An 18,475-nucleotide genomic window follows, 5' to 3' on the forward strand; every position below is an offset into this window, starting at 1 on the left:
TGCAAGGGGCTCTGAAGAAAGGAGGAAAAGCCTAGTGCAAGACTGTGCTTCAGTGCCCAATAGCCACCCTTGTTATGTACTGGGCTTTTGGTACTACACCACGTGCATTGCTGGAGAGCTAACGGCTCTCCAGCAACCCAGACAGGCCATCTCCGGTCCTGCAATTGGTCAGCCACAGGTGCCAAGCATGGGTTCAATCCTATTGGCTGCTACCATAGGACTTGGCTATATATTTTGGCTGGGAGCGGCCCAAGCTCAAGTACGGTTCCAGCAAGAAATAAAGAATGAGTTTCTATGTACTCAGCCTTGTGTCTTTATTCCTGCTCACCAGAGCCCATGAATTAACAACCCTCTTACTAGTATGTAAGATGTTACAATGTATCCTTCTTAATCAGGGTTCTGTGGCTCTCTCTCGTTCTCTTTGATAACTCTCAGTTTATTCTTTAATTTTTGAACAAATGAAACACCCACCCACCCACCCCACAATACCTTACTTTTCCCCTAAATTCCCCCCCCTTTTTTTGTTAAGAACTAGAGCCAGCCAAAGTTTCAAAAGGATCCTTTGGTTCTTAGTGAGCTTTGATCAAATCACCACCACAACGAAGCAGAGTTGTGAATGTGAGTGGAAAGCTGCTTTAATGCAGCAAATCAGATCAGATGGCTGGTGAAAGGCTTAGCTGCCTTGAGATCTCCTTTGCAGATTCGATGGCTTTTCTGCTGCTTCTCAGGTTGTGACAGACAACATACTACACTGCATGTTGACTTCTGTATATGGAGAGCGCTGAATAGGATAATGTTGGGATGGGCTCTCTGACACGGGTGAGAGTCCACATATATGAATAAATTAAATATATGCGATTATAACTTTTTTTTAAGGGGACATTATCAAGACCTACTCAGAAGAGGCCAAGGTTTGCCTCTGTGCCCTGTGTCACCTGACCTCCCAATGAAGCCATTGATGAAGGGCACGGGTGTCAAACTGCCAGTCTGTGGGCCGGTTGGATCATATGGAGGCCGCACCCACCCCACCTCCAGCAATGCAAAAAAAAAGTCTGTGATACGTCATGACATGTCACATGATGTGGTGAGTTTGACACCTGTGAGGAAGGGGATCTTCCCAAGAGTTGCAGTTATCTATTCTAACCCCCTGAACCATCAGAACTGTCAGGTACCACTTTAAATCCACATCTTAAGAAACCAGAACTCTTGGAAACAATTTTTTCCCAACAGGAACTTTTATTAAGAGCAGGTGATAGCAGGCATAATAGACAGGATCTGAGATTTCCCATGCAGTGCAGTAGATTATAGTATCCCCAAGCAAGGCCCCACCCCATAGATCGACCGCCCCATGTCGGATGGCCAATCCCCAAGTGTAAAGTCCATTGTGGGAACTGGGGAGATAACATCGGCCTGTCTCCAGCTCATGTAGCGAGGCTCAGCGGCTTCTTCACACCTTCCTCTGAGAGCGTAGACATAAACCAGGCACTCCACCTTTGTTCTTAACCAACAGTTTAAAAGATAAAGTTGAGAAAGAGAGAGATGATGCAGGAAACAAGTTGTTACATTTCAGCAGGGCGGGTCGAGGATACAGACCCAATAAACAAAGTAAAGGATTACATTGTAGCGAATAGAGGAAATGAAAGTAATAGCCCCGCAGGCACATCCCCCCTTTCCCCTTGGGAATATGGCAGAATCCAGGGAAAGGTGAGATTTGTTCTTAGATCAGAGAGGATAGATAGAATAGAAATGAAATAAAATAGGAATGGGTTCTGACAAGAACACAGAGATCTAAGACCACAAAGTCACAGTACCCCACAAGGGCGAGTAAATGGGAATCCCTCGATATCATGCCAAGCCTATCAGCCCAGAAAAGTAGAAAGTGAAAAACTACTTTTAAAAGTTTTTTTTAAATCAGAGATGGATACTTTCTGTTTGGATTCAGCCAACTTTACTATGGGATATTTGTCAGGCAGTGGGGAGGCTATTGTGCCATCATTCCCTTATTCCTGCTATTGTTTTCTTCAAAGAGGTATGTATTGTTATGAAATCCTTGAAGGTACCATCTGAAAATCATGTTCTCTAAAAAGTCGACCATCTTGGCTATTTCTGTCCTATAGTGGGAGAGGAAAAGAGCAGATGGTCTGATTCATCTGCAGTACAGCTATGGGAGAATCCATTTGAAACCGAATCTCGAATCTCAAAGCAGCTCAAATCGAATTAGTGGGGCCTTGAATTTCCAATTGCAAACTTGAATAAAGCCCTCTTCAAATTCAGACTGGAACAGGAATGACTCGCATAGACCGAGTGATCGCTGCCTGTTTATTCATCTTTAAAAGGAACTGTTATCCCATGATTACTAAGCTTGATTAAGTTTCTTTGGCTGAATTTCTTTTAAGAGCCCAAGAAAACTGCATTCGCCTGCTCGTCCTTAATGCCAGGTCTCTTCATACCCCACAGAAGGATTAGTGAGATAGGATTTTTCAGAAAACATGTTCACACTTTCTCAGCAAGAGTTGTTCTCTGTTGATAATTTTATCTTTTTCCACCAGTTTACCTGGAACAGATGTTGAGGTAAGTGGTATATATTTTCTATCAATCTTGCATTAACTGTTTTTCCAGTTTCTAAATGCAAAGAATAATCTTAGGGCTATGTTTCTCTCTCTTGCTTTCACACACACACACACACACACACACACAAACATCAAAACACCATTTTTGAACAGCTGTTGAATTTAGGTACCTTCTTATTAAAATTAGAAATACCTGCTCAGTGCTGAGATTTGGGGTGATTCAAAATAAACATTCTACAATTAAAAACTGTAGACTGATCACTGCTATTTTATTTAATTTAGCTATCCTGCTTTGATTTCATCAATCACTTAATTTGCTGACTTAAATAAATAACTGCACTGCAATACAGGTGATAATTTAAGAATATTAACATAAGCATTTCCTTCGGTTAATTAACAGAGAGAAATCATTTGTTGTTGGCAAATTCATCTTAAATCATAGCCATCGAAGCAAGAAATTAATAATATTTGCAGCAGTGACACAACTACTGAACAATGCTTCATTTGAATCCGATTAACTTCTCTGTTTTTTTCCCCTTGCAGTTAAACTACCAATTGATCAAGGTAAAGCTTTTCCATATAAATCCATTGTCTCAATATTTAAACATTCATAGATTAGCCATAGAGTGGTTGTATGCTGTATTATAAGCTCTGCAAATAGGGAAATGCTGAGTGGCATTCAAAGTCACAAATGTTAAACACCATGAATTAGTAAGCATAGATTATAAATGAACCAATTATTTTAATTCAATCAAAATATGAGCAGCAAAGAAAGGAACTGTGAATGGGAGTGTCATCTGAATCCAGAGATACCAGTCAGGATCCAGTATTGGCCCTGCCTCAAGCAATTTAAAATTTCCGATTTTATACTATGAGAATACATTCTGCCTGTCTAATTTAGTAAGATGAAGTTAACCCATACAGCTTTTAGGACTGTATGGATGTGAAAAATTGTTGGAAATTGGGGGGGATGAGGAAATGGAATGTTTTATTTCAGTCCAGCTAGTGAGGAACCCAGGGGAAAGTATTTCTATCAATTAAGCTATCCTCTTAATTGACTTACCATATCAATGAAATTGAGAATATTTCAGTTTCCAAGGTTCTACATTTATTTATTTATTTATTTATTTATTTATTTATTTATTTATTTATTTATTTATTTATTTATTTATTTATTTATTTATTTATTTATTTTTGGGACTTATATGCCACCCTATCTCCCGAAGGACTCAGGGCGGCTAACAACAATAAAAAACAACAGTACAAAAATTAAAAAAGAATTAAATAACAGCCCCAAAATAAATTAACTACACAGTTAAAAATTTAAAAATTAAAACATATTTAAAAACCCATCATCAATCCAGGTCAGCCTGATGGAAGAGAAAAGTTTTGAGGTCGCGGCGGAAGGACTGGAGGTCCGGGGCCATCTGAAGCTCAAGGGGGAGTTGGTTCCAAAGGGCTGGTGCTCCCACAGAGAAGGCCCTCCCCCTGGGGGTCGCCAGCCGACATTGTCTGGCCGACGGCACCCTGAGGAGGCCCTCTCTGTGTGAGCGCACTGGGCAATGGGAAGTCGTCCCCGGTAGCAGACGGTCCTGCAAATATCCCAGGCCTAAGCCATGTAGGGCTTTAAAGGTAAGTACCAGCACCTTAAATCTCGCCCAGAAGACAACTGGTAGCCAATGCAGCTCACGCAGGAGGGGTGTAGTATGGGAGTATCGGGATGCTCCCATCACTACCCGCGCAGCCGCATTCTGCACCAGCTGTTCTGAACCAGCCAACTACCGGCCTTGTAATAAGGCAAACCCCTGTTCAAACAGTAGAGACTGGAGAGGGTCTGAGGCTGCAAAGCGTCTGCCAAGATTTATTACTCAATTAACAGAACAAGAAACAAAAACACTGGAACTTGAATCCTCAAGCGGAAGGGTTGCTTTCAGCAACCAGCCCTTCCCCAAACACTCCTTTTATTTAGAGTTCAGGGCGTGGCCTCCCTCTGCCTCCTCCCGAGGAGACCCGCAGCCTTTCTCTGCTTGGTCCTGCTCGACTGCCTCCTGCGTCGGGCGTCCTTGAAGAGGGCCAGCTGTGGGTCATCATCCTCCGCACTATCGGGCTCACGCAGCTGAGAAGCGGGCCCCGGCTGGGAGCTCTGCCAAGCCTCCAAGCCATCATCAGCCAGTTCGTCTCCCTCCTCCCCCTCATCTGAGTCATCCGATACATCTGCGCTGGCTGCCGGACCCACAGGCTGGCCCTGAGTCACAACACTATCCCGCACCGCAGGGCCCTTGCCCCGGGGCTGCCGATCCGGATGCGGTCGGGATGGGAATTGTTCGTGAAACGCAGTCACCAACGCAGGGGCATGAACGGCGGTCGCGTCTTCCCATGTGAAGTCCTCCGGCCCGTACCCTTTCCACTCGATCAGGTACTGGAAGCGACCTTTCAGCCAGCGGGAATCCCAGATGCTGGCGACCTCGTACTCGGGGGTGCTGCCTCCATCACGAGGTCCTGATGGGGGAGGTTCCGCTTGGCGAAGTGGACAAGCCGGTTGTTCGGGGACCAACAAGGACCGATGGAAGACGGGATGCACGCGCAGGGAACGTGGCAGAGTTAAACGATAGGCGACCGGGTTGATGACGGCCTCGACTGGGAACGGTCCAAGGTAACGGTGGTCCAGCTTCCTCACCGGCCGAGTGGATGGTAGGTTCCTGGTGGACAGCCAGACCCGATCCCCCACCGATAGTGGAGGCGTATCCCTTCTCGACCGATCGGCGAACCTCTTGTAGTCGGCCTTGGCCTTCTCCAGCTGCCGTCGCACCAACCGATGGATCGCCTGTAACTCCACCATGAATTCGTTCGCTGCCGGCTCCGGTGAGTCCACAGGAGAAAGGGGGAAAAACCGGGGGTGATAACCCACGTTGGCCAAGAACGGTGTCATCTGCGTGGAGGTGTGCTGCGAGTTGTTAAAGGCAAACTCGGCTATGGCCAAATAGTCCACCCAATTGTCCTGCTGCAGGTTAACGTAGCAGCGCAGATACTGCTCTAAGATGCCGATGACCTTCTCGGTACCCCCGTCGGTCTGAGGATGATGCGCGGATGAGAGGCAAACCTTAATGTCCAACGCCCGCATCAACTCCTGCCAGAAGCGGGCTGTAAACTGGGCCCCCCTATCGGAGACGACTCTATCGGGAAGGCCGTGCAGCCGGAACACCTGTTGGATGAACATGCGACTAGTGGCGCGAGCTGACGGTAAGCCGCGACAGGGGATGAAGTGCGCCATCTTGGTCAACATGTCCACCACCACAAACACTGTCGTGAAGCCGGAGGATGGGGGTAGATCCGTCAGAAAGTCCATGGACACAGCCCCCCAGGGTCTCTTGGGTGTTGGCAAAGGCTGCAGTAAACCAGGCGGGGCCCCTGTCGCTGACTTGGCCTGCCTGCATGGGATGCAGGAGGTGACATAAGACTGGACATCGTGTCAGACTCGGGGCCACCAGAAGGTACGGGAGACCAGGTTCAGAGTCTTGAACAGGCCAAAATGCCCCGCAGCCGGGTTATCATGACACTGGCTGAGGACGAGTCCCCTGAGTGGCCCTCCTGGAACATAGAGCCGGTCACGATAATACAGGAGTCCATCCGTGACCGACCAAGGCGAATCTGGCCCCACCTCTTCCTTCCGCTGAGCCACCCACGCCTCCTGCTGCTGCGCCTCCCGGATCCGAGCCCGTATATCCACCGGCTCCCGCACCGCAGCAAAAGACTCGACGGGGATCACTGTCCTGGGCGGAAGCTTGTCTTCCACTCGGGTGTACTCGGGCTTCCTGGACAGAGCATCCGCTCTCTGGTTGTGCCCGCTTGATATGTACCGCACCCGGAAGTCAAACCTCGCAAAGAAGAGGGACCACCGGATCTGGCGTTGGTTCAAATTCCGAGTGGTCTGCAGGCTTTCCAGATTCTTGTGGTCCGTCCGGACCTCGATTTGATGCCGCGCCCCCTCCAGATGATGCCTCCAAGCCTCGAACGCCGCCTTGATGGCCAGCAGCTCCTTCTCCCAGATGGTATAGTTGCGCTCCGAGGGATTCAATTTCCGAGAGTGAAACGCGCAAGGAAAAAGGGTACCATTGGGCGTCACTGCCTGGAGTAACACGGCCCCAATGGCAATGTCGGAGGCGTCCGCCTCCACGACAAACGGCCGTTGCGGGTCAGGATGCTTCAAGATGGGCTCCTTCATGAAGGCGTCCTTCAAAGCTTGGAACGCCTGTTGTTCGGGGGCGTTCCACTGGAACCGAGTCTTCTTCTGCAGGAGCTGGGTGAGGGGGGCTGTCAAGGCAGCAAAGCCAGGGATGAATGTTCGATAGTAGTTGGCAAATCCAAGAAGTCGCTGAACATCCTTCACGCGACGCGGGGGTTGCCAACTCTGCAACGACTCAACTTTACTCGGTTCCATGGCGATGCCCTCAGGAGAAATGCGGTGACCCAGGAAATCGATGGTCACCTGGTAGAACTGGCACTTCTCCAACTTGGCAAACAGCCGATGTTTCCGGAGGCGCTGCAGGACCTGACGGAGATGCTGATGATGCGCTTCACGCGACGGGGAGTAAATCAGGATGTCGTCCAGGTAAATCACGACAAACTGGTCCAACAGATCTCGAAAGATGTCGTTCATAAAATGCTGAAACACAGCGGGGGCGTTGGTCAGGCCAAACGGCATCACCGTGTACTCGAAATGTCCATAGCGAGTACCAAACGCCGTCTTCCACTCATCACCCGGCCGAATCCTGACGAGGTTGTAAGCTCCACGCAGGTCCAGTTTCGTGAAGATCTTAGCCTCCCGGAGTCGGTCCAAGAGCTCGGGGATGAGGGGCAGCGGGTAGCGGTTACGCACCGTGATGGCGTTGAGTTTCTGGTAGTCACAGCAAAGCCGTAACTCGCCCGACTTCTTTTTGACGAAGAGCACGGGCGCAGACACTGGCGAGGACGAGGGCCGGATGAAACCACGAGCCAAATTCTTTGTCAGGAAGTCCCGCAATGCAGCCAACTCGGGCTCCGACATGGAGTACAAACGCCCCACTGGGAGAGGCGCATCAGGGACTAGATCAATGGAACAGTCATAGGGCCTGTGCGGGGGTAATTGGTCCACCTCTGACTCGCTGAACACATCAGCAAAGTCGGACAGTTCGGGAGGCAAGGAAACCCCTGGGGAACCCTCCACCTGGCCGGCACAGATATGGCGGGTGTGGTCCACGCACTGCAAACTTGGGAAGGTGACCAAGTTCTGAGACCAATAGATCTGTGGATCATGCGCCCGGAGCCACGCCAGTCCCAAGACCACGGGGAAGTGCAGATCCGAAGTGATGTAGAACTGGATGGCCTCCACATGGGAACTGATGGCCATACACACTGGTTGCGTGGCGGCCATAATAGGCCCGGACAGGAGCACTCGACCATCAATAGTCTCCACTAGCATGGGCGAATCCACCGGACACTGGGGAACAGCCCATTTGGCCACGAAGGCCGAGTCCATAAAGTTAGTGGTAGCCCCAGAGTCAATTAAGGCATGGACCGGAATCCCCTCTGGCTTGCCAGGAAGGATCAGACGTGCCTCCAAAATCAAATGCCGTGGAGGTTCACAGGCACCGTCGGAACGGCGTCGCTCGGCGTGGTCGTGGTGGGTCACCCAATCTATCACACCGTCTAGATCGGGCTCGGGCCGTTTCCCGACAGCAAAGCAGGGGACTTTCTCGGGGCAGGCTTGGTCACTGATGCCCGCTGACGCTTCTTCGGGCAAGAAGCAGCCAAATGTCCAGGGTCCCCGCAGTAAAAACACAACCCCCCCGATCGTCGTCTGTCCATTTCCGTCACCGATAGACGGGACCTGGCGGCACCCAGCTCCATTGGCTCCTCCCTCTGGACTGGGGGCTCACGCACAACAGGAGCGGCAGGGGTCTGTGGGGTGGCACGGCAACTCTTTCGCTGCTGCAGCCGGGCATCGATCCGCAGACAAAGATGGATCAGCCCATTCAGGTCTGAGGGAATGTCCACGCGGGCCAGCTCATCCAACATCTCCTCCGACAAGCCATCCTGGAAGGCATCCACGAGCGCAGCCTCATTCCAGGCGGAATCCTGGCTAAGCAGCCGGAAATCGCTGATATAGGCCTGTAGGTGGCGCTGACCCTACCTCAAAGCTTTCAGGCGTCGGGTGGCGGTCTGCGCCTTAATTGGGTCCTCGTACATGAGGCGCATATGGTCACAAAACCCCCCAAAGTTATCCAACAAAGGGCTAGGTTGTGCCAGCAAAGGCGTGCCCCAACGAGCTGCATCCCCCGACAGAAGGCTCAACACGAATCCCACCTTATCTCGGTCAGTGGGGAAATCAGCTGCTCTCACGCTGATAAAAAGCTGGCATTGTCCCAGGAAGACAGGAAACAGTTCTGGATTGCCAGCAAATTTATCCGGCATAGCTATCTGACATTTCCTCCTGGGTGGGGGTGCAGCATGTACCTGAGCTTGCAGTTGAGCCACCTGAGCTGCCAGCAAAGTGAGTTGCTGGGTGAGCTGAGCATTCTCGGCACGAAGCTGCTCCATCGTAGTAGTAAGGGGTGGGAGGCTGAAAGCAAACTGTTCTGAACCAGCCAACTACCGGCCTTGTAATAAGGCAAACCCCTGTTCAAACAGTAGAGACTGGAGAGGGTCTGAGGCTGCAAAGCGTCTGCCAAGATTTATTACTCAATTAACAGAACAAGAAACAAAAACACTGGAACTTGAATCCTCAAGCGGAAGGGTTGCTTTCAGCAACCAGCCCTTCCCCAAACACTCCTTTTATTTAGAGTTCAGGGCGTGGCCTCCCTCTGCCTCCTCCCGAGGAGACCCGCAGCCTTTCTCTGCTTGGTCCTGCTCGACTGCCTCCTGCGTCGGGCGTCCTTGAACAGGGCCAGCTGTGGGTCATCATCCTCCGCACTATCGGGCTCACGCAGCTGAGAAGAGGGCCCCGGCTGGGAGCTCTGCCAAGCCTCCAAGCCATCATCAGCCAGTTCGTCTCCCTCCTCCCCCTCATCTGAGTCATCCGATACATCTGCGCTGGCTGCCGGACCCACAGGCTGGCCCTGAGTCACAACACCAGCTGAAGCCTCTGGGTGGTCTTCAAGGGCAGCCCCATGTAGAGAGCATTGCAGTAATCTATCCGAGAGGTAACGAGTGCATGAGTGACCGTATGTAGGGCATCTTGGTCCAGATAGGGGCCAGATTAGCATTAAATATTCCTTGCTGAAATTTCTGCCATTGTTGCTTCTTTAATCCTGACCACTGCATGGGGCTTGACAATGAAAGGGAAAGTGTGTGAAGGGGGTTTGACAATGAATGGGATAATCAACCCAAGAAAAAGATGAATCAGACTAAATAAACTGGGTGTGTCCACTTTTGACTCAATTATCCTCACTTTCCAGCTGCTCCACCCTAATACATTGTGCAAAACAGTGGAGTCATAATGTATGTAAAGAGATGAGAGAAGTCCATCAATTATGGGCACTAGTTCGGCATGGACTTTGACTCAGTTAAATCAGCCTATTTTTTCTAAGGCAAAATGTTGACTTATCTTCCACTGAGCATTTCTAGATCTTTCTTCATGGATGACATGGTAGGCTAAAGCATTTTTTTAATTTTGAAAACACCTGAATGCAGTTTCAAACTTCTTGTATTGTTTTAATAATTTCTTTTAACGATTAGAGTACTTTTTGGTATTTAAGTTAAATCAAAAGCAATTTTTAAACAATTATTATTTATAAATTATTTATGCAATTGATACATTGTATTGAGATTTCTATCAAGGACAGTAGGAGAAAATGAATAGGGATTGTTGGCTTATTCCTCCACACTCGTCTATACTTATCTAGGTGTATATTTAAAAATCTTTGGGGAGATAAACATGGCATTTTACAAATATTGTAGCATAAAGATGCATGTTTGTCTGCCCTTTAGCACAAAAAGGCACATTTCTATATCATTTTAAGAATGCTTTTAAGCCAACATATTACAAATTCAGAGAAGTGTGAAATGGTGAAGATAAACATATTTGGGCCTGCACATTAGTTAAGAAGGTGTGAAACAAATTGGTATGCTTTGAAACAATAAGGAATGCATTATTTATTTATTCACATTGCTGGTACAGTCCCAGAGAAGAAAAAGTCTCTTCTGTATGACAGTCTTAACCTGTTTGTCTCCCATGTGTAAGTTAGCTGGAAATGAAGCTGTTTTTAAAAAAAAATATTTCCAGCTTTCCTTCACTTGACTATCGATGCCTAAGCCAATTTTTCTGTTGTCCTCTGGTTGGTGGATTCCTTGCTTCATTCTCACTTAATGTGAGAAAGTAGGACTAGAATAACTTGCCTTTCTTTGGGTTTTTCCATCAGAACTCTTGCCAACTCTAAAAATAATCACAGTTTCACCATTTTCTACTCATGAACATCTAAAAATAATAATAAAAAGAACAAAACTGGCTACATCTTACATAAAACCAAATTATTTATTTCATGGTGCAAAGTAGAGAAAGGATTGCCCAAGGTTTGCATTCTATCCCTATTCTGCTCCCGTTATGATGATGATGATTAGTTATATGAGTGAAAGGGGGTGAACATATCTAATATTTCTGCTTTCTATGTTTTCTACAACAATCACATTGTTACGCAAGATGGGCTGAGAGAGAGTGACTGGCCCAAAATCACTCAGCTGCCTTTTATGCCTAAGTTAGGACTAGAAGTCATAGTCTCATAGTTTTGGGCCAGCATCTTCACCACTACACTAAATTAACTCTTATGAATATAACAATCCTGTTCATTTGAAATTGTCCACGCTAAATACTTACATGTTGTAGTGGCTCTGGGAAGTTCTGTGCCCTCTGATATAAACATAACAATCTACATTATCCATATTTCTGATCTAGAAATACAGATACTGTAGATTGTTATTGATTCCTTTGTCTTTTTATGTCTCTCTCTTCCTACTTTTTCCTCCCTCTTCCTAGTCATTTTTTTTGTAAATGTTTGCTATGTTTAATAAATAAACCTCAAGCTATATTTTTGCAATTACACGGCATGTATGCTCGCTCTAATTCAGACATGGGAATTGACTGGGAACGTTGTCTGGTGCCTGCAGTAATTTTCAGCACCATGGAGAGCAACAACTAATGACCAGAGGGGAGAGGCTATTCCAACAGAATAGTCAACTGGATAGAGATACAGTTGATTCTCCTTATTTGCGGTAATTATATTCTATAAAGTCACCTCAAACACCGAATTAGCAAATGCTGAACTATTGCTCCCAGGCAAAATTCAGGACACTTGTTTACAATATGAGAACATCACCTTGTTCAAACTCAGCTGGAAATGTTAGCATTGGGGTAACATTTTTTTTATATATACTATTTTGTGCGTGTCTGTGAATGACCTCAGAAGCACCACAAGTATTGATTTTGGGATTACCAATAAATTTTAGCAAGTAAGTGAATTTGCATCCCTGAATAATGAGGATTGAGCATATTTATCTACAATGAAATGAAGAGCAGCTAGTAAAGTGAACACTACCACTTGAGATTGCAGCCCTTGAGACTGCATGAGTGGACAACTACAATTTGTAGCAGCACTGCTTTTGCAGTGGCTAGGTTACCATACTCACACTGGGGCATGCTGGTTGTGTGCATCAAGGTTTTATTTTCTTTCTTTTTTCCCCCTAGTTAAACTAGTTTATCAGTGAATGCATTGGTGGGCGAATAGAATTATAGGCTACCTAGAATTGCTTAAGATTCCATATAAATCCATATTTTTTTAAATAAATACATATATAAATTCATTCATTCATTCTAGCCATTGTTTATCCACTGCAGGACAAGGCCTCTTCCACATGTTTCCAACCAACATATATAAATATATATGTTGATATAAAATATATATAAATATAATCTTGAGAAATGGCAACAATTGAAACACCTGGGTTTGATATTTCTATCTATGCTCCTCTTTTCTCCACAACAGCCTTGTGAGGTGGTTTGGCTGAGAGAATGATTAGCCCAAAGTCATCCAAGAACATAATAAGGCACCTTGTCTATTGGGAAGCTGTCAAGTGAGTCTCTCTGGGAAATTCCTACCAACTTCAGAAGGCAAAAGAAGACACCAGGGATCAACTGTCCTTAACATGATAGTAACCAATGGTGAAGATTCATCAATGAAATGAAAACATTAAGAATGCTGGGAGAATTTAACCAAGGAAGTAATGCTGGAAGTCTTCAGTTTAAGAGAAAGTAAAGATGAGTGAAGTCAAACATGAATCTAGAACAATGGGAAAGTAGATTTTAATAAATTCAGAGTAATGGCAAGGAGAACTCCAAGTTCACTATACTGAAAGGAGGGCTCCTTCGATTAGGGATGGAAAACTGAATCCTGAAAGGAGAAACTGTTGAAATTGTATTATATATAATACAATTAACTTTGTATTATACTGTATATAATTGTATTATAAATAATAATAATAATAATAATAATAATAATAATAATGATAATAATGATAATAATGATAATAATAATAATAATAATAATAATAATAATAATAATAATAATAATAATAATAAAGTTGGAAGAGACCTTGGAGGTCATCTAGTCCAACCCCCTGCTCAGGCAGGAAACCCTATATAATACAATTAACTTTGAGAAAAGTGGGGAGGAATGCAGTAGCATCCTTCAAATACCTATGTTACATAGAAAGAAGCCAAAGCCTCTTCTCTTATTCCAGATGACAGTGATAGAATAGCCTACTCAGTCTAAATCCCCCCCCCCCAATGTTTTACAAATAGTATAACAGTGGAGCCAACTGGCCTCCTTTTCCTTGGTGAATTTAAACAGAGACTAGATGGAAAGTTTCCGTAAATGCTTTAATCTGAGGTCCTGGATGGTGCAAAGGTTTGGATTCAACAGCTGAAATGTCCCTTCCCAGCTGTAGGGTTCTATAATTTCTAAGAAATGGGTGTTGAGATTTGAATAAATTTGATTAATTGTAAGGAGTTACAAAGCTCTTTGTTGTGTTAATAGTTTGGACAAAGCAATTTCCGACATATCAAACTGTCATGGCACCAATAAAAGATCTACTTTAGCTTTTCAGTGTTTTGTGCTAATAAACCTAGCAACTGTGGAAAGGAATTGAATCACTTTCATATGCTGCTTCCATTTATAAGTGTTAGGAAATATGAGCAATAATCCACCAACAGGATTCATTATGAAAAATTGTTGGGCGATTTTTCTCATTTTCTTCAGAATCCTTTGAACAGAAGGAATGATTAATTGGGTCTTGCCACCTTAGATGGTAATGCCTACCTATTTGTTCACAACCTTGCAAACCCGAATCTTAAAAGGTTACAATTTCTATAATGCAATTTTGGAGAATATACTCTCATTTATATGAGAGTATATTCATATATTCATGGTTAGTTTCTGATGAATTGATGAAATATAGTTAACAGCCATTCTGCTCTGCACAGACATGATCTGAGATTGTATATCCAGCATCTTCCTTTAAAGAGATCATGGTGGATGATTGACCTTCATCACTAATATCACAATAATATGTTTTGCTACCAGATTGTACTTACTCTTAACTACGTCACCTTTAAAAAAACATATATCTGCAAATTGTGGCACATACATGGCTCCTTAATATGCCAAAATCTTCATGCCTGACCTAAAACAGTGCTTACTTAACTTTTACCCATTGAAACACCTTTTTTAACTTGAGATTCATGTATGACATTTTCATCTTCTGGATCCATAAAAATGGATCTCTCATCACAACTTCAACCACACCACACACCAACCTCAATCTAGACCTGTCTACAAACAAGTCCATTTCCTTGAAACTAAACGCATAAACACAACATTGCACAGAAACCTACAGATTGCCATGTATACTTACATGTTTTCAGCTTCCACCTAAAAGATACCACCAAATCCATTATCTATAACCAGGTTCTATGTTACAACACCATTTGCTCTAACCCAATTAACAGAAATGTTCAACTTATAGTATTAAACCAGACTGAATTGCTCACCCAAAAAGATCAATCAGCAAATCATTAGAGCCAAATTATATTTCTAGAAATGATCTATTAAAAGACAGGCCACAGAAACAGAACAATAGAGCACCAATGGCTATCACTTAGATCTACCCAACCTAAAGCAAATGATCACAAGCAACATAAAACAACAGGACAAAGTTGACCACATGTGAACCAGTCCCTGCAACAAGGCCAAGTGTCTATTTTGCCTCCGCATATACAACACCATCACAGGCCCCAACAGGCATGCAATTAGACATGGCCTTCCTCTAATGTTATATATGCCATCATCTATCAGCAATGCAATGGAGGAGAAATTTTGTGCAAAAGAATTAATGGACAGACATTTGATATCAAGATTCAAAAGAAGGACAAAGCAATATCAGAGAATTTCAGCCAGTCAGGATGCTCCAAGACCTCAAAGTGATTGGGAAAAATGGGACTTCAGTCCCACTGTTGAACAAGAAACTTGTCTTCCCCTCTCTCCTTCCCATTTTCTCCCCAATTTAAGTTCTACATAATCCTAACTACTCTAAGCAACTGATGAAGTGAGCTGCCATGTTTGCCTTTTAATAAAAAGTGATTAATTGGAAAAGAAGCTACCAATTTAGTCCCTTGGTTTTAAGTTATGAAATCCCAGATCCTGGCCTTGTGGGGATGCATCACCATTTTCTGGTTACAGTAGTCCTTGATTTACAATATTCATTTAGTGACCATTCAAAGTTACAACAGCACTGGAAAAACAACAACAACTATGATCATTTTTCACACTTATGACCATTGCAGCATCCCCATGGTCATGTGGTCAAAATTCAGATGATTGGAAATTGACCCATATTTATGATGGGTTGCAATCTTCCAGGGTCATGTGATGACCTTTAATGACCTTCTGCCAAGCCAAGTCAATGGGGAAGCCAGATACACTTAACAGCCATGTTACTAACTTAACAACTGCAGTGATTCACTTAGCAACTGGGGCAAGAAAGGTTGTAGAATGGAGAAAAACTCACTTAACAAATGTCTCCCTTAGCAACATAAATTTGCAGTTCAATTGAGGTCCTACGTCAAGAACTACCTATATGCATGCAAAATCCACCACTCGACCTCTTAAAAAACTTCCATATTTGCTTTAGAGTCTCCACATAAAATGATATACAAGTTATCTTTGAATTACAATCACTTGTTCAGTGATCACTTAAATTTGTGATGGTGTTGATCAATGGGGGCTTATGATTGGTCTCAAATTCTGGCCATTGCAGTGCCCCTGCAGTTATGTAATTGCAAGTTTGGAGCTTGGTGCCTGGCTTGCGATAATATTCTTCCGAGTCCAGGTTACAAGATTTAGGATTCCAATGTTCCTTTCTGGGTTGTGAGCCCTGGTCACATGATTGTAATTTTTCATATTCCCTGCTACAAGCCATGTCAATGAGGAATCCAACAGGAAGTCGTAAGTCATGGTTACATATGGTCCTTGCTTAATGACAGCAGTTGAGACTTGGAATTAGTTTGTTAAGTGATGTGGTTAGGTGACGTCATGCTTTACAGCTACATCGCTTTGCAAAATGGCAATTCCTATCCCAGTTGCCATCATACTCTAAGGCAGGGGTGTGAAACTGCCTGCCCGCAGGCTGGATGCATCATAACAAAACTACGCCCACCCCATTGCCGGCAGTGGTAAAAAAAATAATATCACGATACGTCGCGACACGTCACGTGATGTTGCGAGTTTGGCACCCCTGCTCCAAGGACTATCTGCACTTGGCTTTAAACTTGGAGAAACAGCCTAGACTTTTAGAATACTTCTTTGCTGGCCTAACATTTCCTGTAGCTTCCAAGAAAGGTAAACAAAAATAGCGTCTTTTTAAAAAAATGGGAAATGCGTTTCTGAAAAGGAGTTCAACAGAAGCATCATTAGGTTAATCAATAATCTTAAAAAGAATAAAGATCTGAGTAAAGATGTTCATACTTTCTTGCTGCCTATTGCATTTTTGCAAGCAATCAATTAATGGATCCTGCTACTGTTTTGAGTTCTGAAAGGCCATTGTGGCTTGTTAAAAATAAATAAACAAGTTGTCCCATTGCAATCATCCTTAATTTCATGGTTTGACTGGCTTGCAGGTTTCTTCCCAATGCTTCTTATCACTAAGCAGAGAGATCATATCTATTAGGTCAACTAGGACTTACCACTGTGGGTAAACAGTTTGGCCGCAAATCCCAAAGGCGCTTTCCAATGGTCTATTCTGGGGATAGGCAACCTTGGCTCTTTTATGACTCGTGGACTTCAACTCCCAGAATTCCTGAGCCAGCAGAGCTGCCTCAGGAATTCTGGGAGTTGAAGTCCACGAGTCATAAAAGAGCCGAGGTTGCCTACCACTGCACTAGTTGGTTAGAATGGAAGATCTTCTCAGAGGAGCAAAAGGTTTTAAAGAAAAATCAAGAAAGTGCAGTTGTGGTTTGGAAAAAAAAACCCTTTTGGGACAACCATGACCTGGATGACCGAGAATCTCCATAAACAGTTTGGCTACAATCATCTGGCTTTCTACATGGACCCAAACTTTTGAGTTCTCTTATATTTTATGCTTCTTTTTCCCCCCTAAAAAACCATAAAGGTAAAGGTAAAGGTTCCCCCGCACATGCGTGCTAGTCGTTTCCAACTCTAGGGGCTGGTGCTCATCTCCGATTCAAAGCCGAAGAGCCAGCGCTTGTCTGAGGACGTCTCTGTGGTCATGTGGCCGGCATGACTAGACACCAAAGGCACATGGAGCACTGTTACCTTCCCACCGTAGTGGTCCCTATTTTTCTACTTGCATTTTTACGTGCTTTCGAACTGCTAGGTTGGCAGAAGCTGGGACGAGTAACAGGTGCTCACTCTGTTATGCGGCACTTGGGATTCGACCTGCCAAACTGCCGACCTTCTGATCGACAAGCTCAGCATCCTAACCCACTGAGCCACCGTGAGACATCCTTGAACAAGCGCTGGCTCTTCAACTTTGAAACAGAAATGAGCACTGGCCCCTAGAGTTAGAAACGACTAGCACGCATGTGCGGGGGAACCTTTACCTTTTAAAAAACCATAGTCCACCCCAAATTGAGGACCCAGATTGTTGGGGGCAATAAGCTGACTTTGTAAAAATGCCGCTTGGGGGCCCCCCGAAAGCCCTAATAAGCAGGTATATACATAGAATGAAGGCTATTGCTAAGCACATTGTGCTTTAGATTGTAAGCCGCCCTGAGTCTTTGGAGAAGGGCGGGATATAAATGGGATTTTAAAAAAATTGCCATATTTGTGAAGGACCTGACATCAAAAGCACTTTTCAATGAACACACTGTGTCTTTGTGTATGTGCATGTGTGAGGGGGGATAGGTAGAGTAGAATACTGTATCTGCACTTGTCTGCTTCCTGCCGTACACTAAATATTGAGATAAATGCTATTATTAGACTTATTCATATGATAATGGTAAATCATTATTATTAACCATGGTAAGAAACTTTGTCTCAGTCCATACCACTGGTCTACATATTCTTATAGTTTCTCTTATGCATTTCCAGTGCTTTTTTTGTAAAAGAAAAAGGTGCCGGAACTCACACATGTCATACAACCTGCCTTGCCTACCCTGCAAGGTTCCATCCAAAAAAGGTGCCGGAACTCCGTTCTGGATGTTCTATGATAAAAAAAAGCCCTGTGCATTTCTCTATATCCTCATGGAAACTTTTCCAAGCCACAATGTAAGCTAACATCCACAAAAATAAAATCTTACAAGATGCAACAGAGCAATCTTGTAAAAGTCCAGCCAAACACACCCACCCACCCACCCACCCATA

The 18,475-nt window shown here is 44.6% G+C and overlaps 1 long non-coding RNA gene across 1 annotated transcript; it reads left to right on the plus strand.

Annotated features, from left to right (window-relative positions):
- Positions 1-3,111: 3,111 nt before the first annotated feature.
- LOC310633985 lies at positions 3,112-13,815 on the plus strand. The gene is made up of 4 exons (XR_014491131.1): positions 3,112-3,134; positions 11,670-11,813; positions 12,584-13,048; positions 13,223-13,815. It is a non-coding gene; the product is annotated as an uncharacterized lncRNA (long non-coding RNA).
- The last annotated feature ends 4,660 nt before the right edge of the window (positions 13,816-18,475 follow it).

This window comes from Vipera ursinii (assembly GCF_947247035.1).
Source record: "Vipera ursinii genome assembly, chromosome: 2".
NCBI lineage: Eukaryota > Metazoa > Chordata > Lepidosauria > Squamata > Viperidae > Vipera > Vipera ursinii.